The sequence below is a fragment of the Myotis brandtii genome, unplaced genomic scaffold (genome assembly GCF_000412655.1).
Source record: "Myotis brandtii unplaced genomic scaffold, ASM41265v1 scaffold447, whole genome shotgun sequence".
NCBI lineage: Eukaryota > Metazoa > Chordata > Mammalia > Chiroptera > Vespertilionidae > Myotis > Myotis brandtii.
The window spans coordinates 622488-631813 of NW_005367108.1; the positions used below are offsets into that span (position 1 = coordinate 622488).

General features: G+C 36.4%; 1 protein-coding gene across 7 annotated transcripts in view; it reads left to right on the forward strand.

Moving 5' to 3' along the window:
• The window catches only part of HMBOX1 (homeobox containing 1), a 206720-nt gene that overhangs the window by 1162 nt on the left and 196232 nt on the right, over positions 1 to 9326 (forward strand). The gene's annotated exons all lie outside the window — the stretch shown is intronic.

The window sequence follows — 9326 nt, forward strand, 5'->3', positions numbered from 1 at the left end:
GACTGTCGAGCGGAGGTGGCGTGGAGAGGGGTTCTTGCATCCCTGAAGTCGGTAGATGAGGTGGGAAAGGAAAAAAAGTGTTCTTAATATTTTATTCCGGAACCGTGTTTTGGTGACACGATTGGGGCTGCTTCGAAAGGAGTCCTCCACCCACCCTCTCCCCGAAAACAGCAGGTAGGTGTATCTCTATCTCCTCGTCTGGGTGTCGAACACATTAAACATAAGCTGCGGGCGCGCGGGGTCGCGGTCGGAGTGCTGGCATGTGTCTGCCCCTCTGTCTACTTAAAAACACAGGATGACTTGTGTATCTTGAGATGGGGCGACTGATTTGCGTGGCAGGAAACCCCACCCTGTTCCGTCTCGCATTTGTCTGAAAGCCGGCACCGAAGAGCGAGGAGGCATTGGGTGAGTGGAGGGGCGAATGCAGCTGGCATTCAAGGTACCGTGTGAAGTTGAACGGTATGAAGTGATCGCTTTATGCAATTGCCCTGACGCTTTAAAAACCCTCCTGTTCCCTGTAGGGCGGAGTGATGTGACTAGTTGATTTCCCTGAGATCCTGCAGCTGTGCAGACCTCTGCCTTCCCTCCTTCCCGCTTCCCTTCCTTCCTTCCTTCCTTTCCTTCTTCTTTCCTGAAGTCCTTCCTTCCTTTCTTTCTTGGCATTGTACTTTGCTCTTCCTGGATGGACGTACTGCCTCCTGTGCCTGTTTGTTTAGTTTGTGCTAATACGGTTGTGCTTTTTGTGGTTTTGTGTGTAAAACACATCTTTAGGTGAAAAGGACCTGCATTTGTTTTTATTTTGCATTTAGCCACAGGTAATGGTCACAGCAAGGTTGCAGTGCTTTTAAAACTTATTTTAAAACTGTACAACCGAGTTGTGAGAGCTGGCTGAACTACGTTTATAAGTCGTTTGGAAAATGTGAATTCTGATTCCCCCCAGCCCCCACCCCCAAGTTTCAGTTAGAGGTATAAAGGGAAGGGGATTGCAACATGTCGTTTCTCACAGTCTTTAATATTTAATAACATCACACCAGGAGAATTCAAGATAATATAATTTGTATTTCCTTCAGTCTGAAATATAAGTTTGTCAATATCCCTTCTCACGAGACAGCTTTTTACTGTAATAGACTTTTAAATAACCAAAGGAATTGGCATAATTTCTCTTTAGACTGTTGAGAATTTAGTGTACTTACATATTTGGCTGCAAACTTATCAATTCTTGAACCTAGCAACTGCAAACTTATCAATTCTCGAACCTTTGAAACTGAAAGTCACATAGATACAGTATGTAATTTTATGGTATATTTTATAACCTTTGAATTGGAATTCCTGCAGTTGGTAGTTCACACACACAAGCTGACTGTATGCATGAGGTAGCATATATATTTAGATTGACCTGAATAAAGACAAAATTGATGTCTTCTAAATTTTGAATTTAGAATACAAAGTAGAGCCTTTAGTTTGTTATAGACTAGGATTTCCAGAATTTGTTTGTTTTAACCTTCTATCTTAACCTGAAACATTACTTTGTAAAAACTAGAGAAAAATCCTAAATAATTCCATAATAGAGTGATTTTTTTTGTGTGAAAGGTATTCTGTTAGATATACAATATTAAAATGTTCAATAATTGTTTTAGAAATAAAACTAAAATGTTTGTTGAGAATTGGAACCATATAACAGTATTTGCTCTTCTGCCTGCCCTTACCTCAGGTTTTTCTTTTTGTTTGTTTTCTTCTATGGAAATGCAAAGTTATTGGGAAAGCTTTCGTTGAACTTTCTCTAACAGTCCGATTTAAAGTAAACCAGATATATTCCTTGCATTCATTGGGGGTGATTCTGTTGCATTTTAAGCACTGAGCATTAAAATGATGTAAAGCCTTTACTGCAGGTTAAAGCATAAAACGTTCTCAGCATGTGGAAGTCATATGGTTTACGAAAAAAGTAGAAAATCAGGGCATTGGTGCCTGCCAGTTTAAGATTTCATCCTGTAACTGTGAAAGACACGTTTATTTTAATATGATTGCTTCTAAAAATGTTGCCTGTGTTATGGAAGTTGAAAATCCAAACTGTTTTTAACCAATCTGTTGCTAGTTTAGTATACCGTATTGTTGCAGATGTGCATCAAGGAACCTTTAGGGGTCAGCTTTATGTTGAATATCTAGTGAGGCATCATTTTCACTGTGGTACTAACAGATTTCAGTCTTCTTAGCACAAATCCTTGGCTGAAGCATCACTAATATAAATTTAATAGCACAGTCTTGGTAAATTACAAAATATATGTAACAAATCTCTCCTTGGTTCATCATTAAAAAATAATAGAAGTAGCTCATTTATGCCAACTTTTGTGGCAGGTATTAGTTGGAATGGCATTGCTTGTTTCAGTAGATATTGAATACATTGGGAATATTTCTGCCTAATTCCTTCATTTTGGGTCTTTTGTATATTATATTTAGTCTATTCCACTTTTAATATTTCCTGTAAAACCATGTTTGCTTTTTCTATTCATTTCATTGCAGCTCTTGCTTCTATTATTTTTATATGCAGATCTTTAAACTTGAATTATTACTTTTGGGAATTAGACATTTATTCTATGATGTCATTTTTCATAAATGTAAGTTGGTGTACCACTCAACTTTTTAAAAATGTCAGCGTTTACAGATAAAGATGCTTAGTGAAAATTTGTTGGCTTTGTTTGGTGAACCTGCTTTATTTTGATGTTTTTTTTGTCTCCATAATTAATTTTATAGCTCCCTTTACTATTTGGCTAGATTTTTCTTATAACCCCTGGCTTTTACTTCTCAATTTAGGAGAACTTTAATTTCTAAACCAGTTGTTATGAGTGGAAATCCCAGCTTGTCTGGAGTGTTATATACGTATATTCACATATGCACTCACAGTTACAAAACACCATTATGTTTCCTTATACATGACATCGGTATATATCTATCAGACTTGTACACCATGAAAAAGGAATCTGAGCCACAATAATAGGAGAGTAAAGGGGCTCAAGCTAGAAATCAAAGTGTAACCACCATCACATGCTGTCCACGATATGGAATCTAGGGAGATTTGCAGCATCATTGTCAACTGTTACTTTAATAGATTCTGTCAAAATCTAGTTCTCTCAAAATGGGAGCTACTGGTATTGAAAATTTTCTCAAAATAATATTAAGTAATATGTGACTTAGATTAGTAAGTGCAGCTATCCCCCAGGTTGATCCTTACCAGACTTAGGGCCCATCGTAAGTACAGTGTAAAATTTTTTCCGAGTGATTATTTGACATAAAACTTTTAGTTAGAGTCTTTTTAAACATAATCCAATGCTTTAGATAACTTGTTTTTCTTGATGTTAGATGAAACAAGTTGGAAATTTACTATAACATTGTCTTGGACACTTTCCAAGAGCATTTAGTTACTGGAAGCTCCTGGCATTAGCATAGTTTTTACCCTTACAGTGGTGGTAAGGTTGAAGTTACAGTAAGTTTTTCCAATGGTTATTATAATGTTAATGCAATATTTTAAAGATCTTTGGCTTGGTTTATAAGGATAGTTTTTTGCCTTTTTTATTTTTTACATTTACAAACAGAAGGAGAAAAAATAACAATAGTTGATTTAGCTTTGAAGTTGTGTTATTTTACTTCTTTAGAATCCTAAAATAGGTGGTAACAGATCCCTCCTTATAAGTGATAAAATTAGAATCAAATTTATTCAAAGGGCATTTAGATTTTTTTCTTACACTTAGAGTACTGATTATGGTCAAAATTTTTACTCAATTCCACATATATTCTCTGTAGCTTTTCTGTCCATCTCACCTTCAGTGGTTTATCAGAGGTCTGCATGTGGTTATCAATATTAAACAATTAGTATGGAATTACCAAGTGGCAGTAGTTTTAGTATATATAAACACTTTTTCAAAGAGGGGAAGTCAAATGCTATGGCCATTGGTGAAATGAAGATGACTTAAGACTGAATTTACCTGCTTTAGGATTTTGATACAGTAATCATATGATTGAAATATGAAGCTACTATTGGGTTGGGTCTAGTCAGTCAAGCTATGGAATAATTTTTATTGTCTCCATCCAGGCATGAAGTCAAGTTGATTTTGTATCCTTTGTGTTTATCTATTCACTTATTTTCATTCTATTGTTATTCTCAGGCCTTCATCAGTCTTGCTTGCCACATCAGCCTTTTAACTAATCTTCCTGCTTTTAGTGTTTTTCCATAGTCATTCTTCAATCCAATTAGGAATCTCACTAAAATAAAATGTGAATTTTATTTTCAGCCATATTTCAACTATAATCTTTCAATGGCTCTTTAGCCTTTTGGATTACATCCAAACTGTCATTTCACCTGTGTCCATATCCTGCCTCTGCCACTTACGAGCTATGTGACCTTAGGCAAGTCATTTAACTTGTCTCTGCCTCAATTATCTCATCTAAAGAATGGGAATAAATACTCCTTCATAGAATTATAGCTATGTGACCTTAGGCAAGTCATTTGACTTGTCTCTGCCTCAATTATCTAAAGAATGGGAATAAATACTCCTTCATAGAATTATTGTGAGCCCTTAGAATGCTGTTAAATCCTTAGAATGCTTTTGGCATATCATAAATGTTAACTATTATAATTGTGCTGTAACAGATAATTTTATGTTCTGGTTCCTGCCTTACATTTTATGATTACTGATCTCAGACCCTTAGCCATGCCAACTGGTAGACCAACCCAAATACTCTGTAGCATGGATAAGGAAGGTTGGACATTAGTCTATGAAGGTTGCATTTGTTAGTAGTATCTTCAAAAATAAAGAATTGTGAACTTTAAACTTAAAGCACATTGCTGTATAAAGAATGATGGTATATTTTGCTATTCTGGCTTTTATTTTTCTACCAAAATAAAGAGTAATACTAGTTAGATTATTGACTAATTCAGGCTACAATGTAAAAAATCACTTGCCCAGCCATGTTAATACATTTTTCTAGGTTTCTAACCTAGATTTCCCCTTGATACACCAATTTTTTATATCTTCTCATCTAAGTTCATTAAAGATCTATTAACTTTGTGTAGTTTCTTTTACTTTCTTCTCCACAAATCTGAATTCTCACTCCATTTCAAGTAATGTGTTTTCTTTAAGTTACTATTGGGACAATTGAATAGTTGCATTATATGATCTGGAAGCCACTTTAGACAAACATCTGTTTTATTTACATACTAATGTTTATACTTACACACTGCTTCAGTTGGTTTTCCAGAGTGCTAGATGATACACATACGGTGATTTATATCTGTGTCTCATTCCTCTCAAGGAGAAAGACTGTCTTGTTTTTACTAAACTGAGCCTCACAAGGATAAATGTTACCAAAACGATTGTATAGAAGTAGCAGGATGATCGCTAAGGTATAAGTTCAGACTTTAGAGTGTAATTTTTGTAGGATGCTATATTATGACTGTGGTTTGCAACCACTAATTTAGCCAGCGTTTACCTTTATGGAACATAATTGTTCATTGTGGAGAACTTGAAAGCAGCTATTCTGAATATTATCGTTATTTGGTTGAAAATGCATTTTTTTTTTTTGAGTCAAAGATAGCCTATGTTTAGTTTTACATAGCAGTTTAGAACCACGCAGGACAAGAATAGTTGCTGTACACTCTTTTCTAAGGTAGACCTCTCTGAGAAGATGGCATGATCTTAGAATACTGTATCATGGTTTTCAATAAGATGCCACTTCCCTCCAAAGGTGATAGGTCTAAAGTTAAATATAAATTTCTTTGAGGTTTTTTCCCTTTAAAAAAAGTTTCTTCCTTGCCCTGGCTGGTGTGCTCAGTGGTTAGAGCATCAGCCCAGCACCAAAGGGTCTTGGGTTCGATTCCCAGTCAAGGGCATGTACCTGGGTTGCAGGTTTGACCCCCAGCCCCTTTCAGGGCACATGTATGTGGGAGGCAACCAGTCGTTGTGTCTCTCTCACATCGATGTTTCTCTCTCTCTCTCCCTCTCCCTCACCCACTGCCCCCCCCCCCAAACCAATGAAAAAAATATCCTCAGGTGAGGATTAACAAAAAAAGTTTCTTCCTTTAAATAAAGTATTCTATTTAATAAAAGGCTAATATGCAAATTGTCCCCTTGACCAGGATTTTGACTGGGAGTTAGACCAGGGGGCTGGGCCAGCTGGCCAACCGCCTGCAGCCCCTCCCCCTGGCTGGCCCTGGCTGATTGGCCTTGATCAGGGCTGGCTGGATGGACCCCACCCATGCATGGATTCTTGCACTGGGCCTCTAGTAGCAATATAAAAAAATATATATGTATTGGTTATTTTCTAATGCACTGTAGGCATCAAATGACCTGGTCTTCTTCCCTAAAACAAAGAATTATTTAATGAGCACAAGTAATTGGTTACTCCAATTTTAAGTTCCATTTTTCTGAAATAGAATGTTTAGTTGACAGCATTTTAATTAGGTATCTTCTCTCTGTTACTGACCATGTAAGTTTGTGTTACTTGGTTAGGTTTCAGTTTTCTAGTTTGCTAATCGGGGAGGGTATTTATTTATTTATTATTATTTTTTTTAATATACATTTTTATTTATTTCAGAGAGAGAAGGGAAAGGGAGAGAGAGAGAAAGAAACATCAATGATGAGAGAGAATCATTGATTGATTGCCTCCTGCATGCCCCCTACTGGGAATTGAGCCCAAATCCCTGGTATGTGCCCTGATCCAGAATCTAACCATACTATCTCTAGGTTCCTGGGTTGGTGCTCAACCACTGAGCTACACTGGCCTGGCACAGGGAGGGTATTTAGGTTAATTTGCTTTTTATATGGTATTTTTGTTATCATTAAGTGAACGATCCATGTTCAAGTAGATTCCTTTCTGCTTCTGGAAGTTGGTTAATTTTTCTGTTTATGATGTCCAAAATGTGTTCTTTCTCGAAAGTATCATCTGATTCATGATTTTCCATTTTGAGCCTTGTGCTCTCCCTGCAGCCCTCGGCGCTGGCTCCGGCCTTCCTCGGCCCTACGGCTCACCGCAACCTTCACCCTGCTCGCGCGGGCGCAGGTATGTGCCCTGATCCAGAATCTAACCATACTATCTCTAGGTTCCTGGGTTGGTGCTCAACCACTGAGCTACACTGGCCTGGCACAGGGAGGGTATTTAGGTTAATTTGCTTTTTATATGGTATTTTTGTTATCATTAAGTGAACTCATGAATTGTTTGCTTGCTTTTACTTTTGAAGTAATTATAAATCACAGAAAGTTGTAAAAATAGTAGAGAGGGTCGTGTACTTTTCACCCAGTGTCCCCTATTGGTTATATCTTACATAACTTTAGTTACTAAAGTTTAGTACAATATTAAAACATTAATTTGCTTTTTATATGGTATTTTTGTTATCATTAAGTGAACTCATGAATTGTTTGCTTGCTTTTACTTTTGAAGTAATTATAAATCACAGAAAGTTGTAAAAATAGTAGAGAGGGTCGTGTACTTTTCACCCAGTGTCCCCTATTGGTTATATCTTACATAACTTTAGTTACTAAAGTTTAGTACAATATTAAAACCAGGAAATTGACATTGGTACAGTGTGTGTATAGTTCTCTGCCATTTTATCACATGTGGAGATTCTATAACCACCACCATAATCAAGATACAGAACTATTCTGTCACCAGAGAGATTGAATAATTCCTCCCTTATTCATAATTCTGTCTTGTCAGTATAACTAAGGAGAAAAACCTAATTATTGGATTAGTAATTTCACTCTTTTGCCTTTTGTAGTAGTTCAGAAATTCTTTTGACACATCATGCGTTATGGAAAATTTCAATTAAACTTTTCCTGTTTTGAAAATATAAAAATTTGCAAGCTTTACTTGAGGTCTTATTAGTACCGATTAAGCTTTTTAAGGATAAATTAACAGTAATATTGAAAAATTCTGTAAATAAAATGTGAAAGGTTTAAATAAATTCAAGGTTTAAATTATATATTTCTTGCCAGAGAGGAAGTATGCCAGAATCTGTAATAGGTGACCGGGATTACAGTTATTCTGACATTAGTTTGGTCTTTGACAGTGTTGAAGCAAATTTGTCAAATTAATTAATTGTGAGCTCATGCTGAGTTCTATTTTGGATTTGTTGTAAGAGAACTCGCTTCAAAATCAGTTCAAAGATTATTTTCAGCGAAAGGATCTTTTAGAGGAAAATAAGGGTATCTTGAGACTATTGTTAGTCTAAGTACAACAAAGGACCATCAAGTTAAAGATTAGTTACAGGGCTGTTTATACTTTGTCTCTTCTCTATTAGTTGTATGAGTTATAAAGCTTGTCAAAGATGAGGCTGCTAATCCAACATACTGCTGATTATTACAAACAATCAAACAACAAAGGTCTGCTTTCGACAGCTAATAAAATACCTTCAAATAGATCAACAGGTATATCTCCTTTGGGTTTGAAACAATTTTTTATTTGTCAACACTGATACTTTATTTTGAAAAGATAAATAAATTCTAATTTGTTTCACTGACCAGAATATGATAAATATTCGTGGGACTTCTTGATAAGGCATTCATATATAGAGAGCTTTTGTGGCTACCTGAGATTTTACTTTCTTGGTTATACAGTTGTTTTTCTCTTTGGATTTAGCTGTTAACCAGCTTTTTATTTATCTTGGTATACATGTTTTTGTTTTTTAATTTAAGTGCTTTAATCATGAATTATTTAGCTTTCAAGGAGAGGTTGTTATAAGGATCCAGCTGTTTTGGGTTGATAAAGAACTAGACTTTGTGTGAATGGGAGAACTGTCTGGAATCTGAGAAGCTAGTTCTCTCTGTCTCTCATTTTAGAGATATATGGTTTCTTGTCTTGCCTTGTTTTTCCATGCCTGCTTCATCTACCTTTCTCACTTCTCCCTTCCACTTCTATTTGCCTTTTTTTTTTAAATTTGTAACTGACTCGCAGGTGGATTTGGAACTGCTCTTTCAACTAAAGCTTACCTCTTAGTGGTGACAGTGTGCTTACTTTGGCTCAGTTGTGCCGGAAGCCGGTCCATCCTTGCTGCTTGACACAGTCGCTGCAGGGAAGAAACATCTGCACAGCATATGTTTCAAGGGACCTGGCGTATATGGCATACTGTTCTTAATATGTTTGCTCCCCTTCGCGCTATGTGTTTTAACCAAGGTCACCTCTCCGAGAAAGGTTGTTTCCCCAGGTAGGGATTTTTCCCTGAAGTTAGGGAGGGGATAAAACCCCTTAACTAAGTGCCAGGCGGGTAGTTAATCACTTTAACTAAGAACAATCACGCTTAAGCTACATAATCTTTACTCCCTGGAATGGAGATAAGAAAC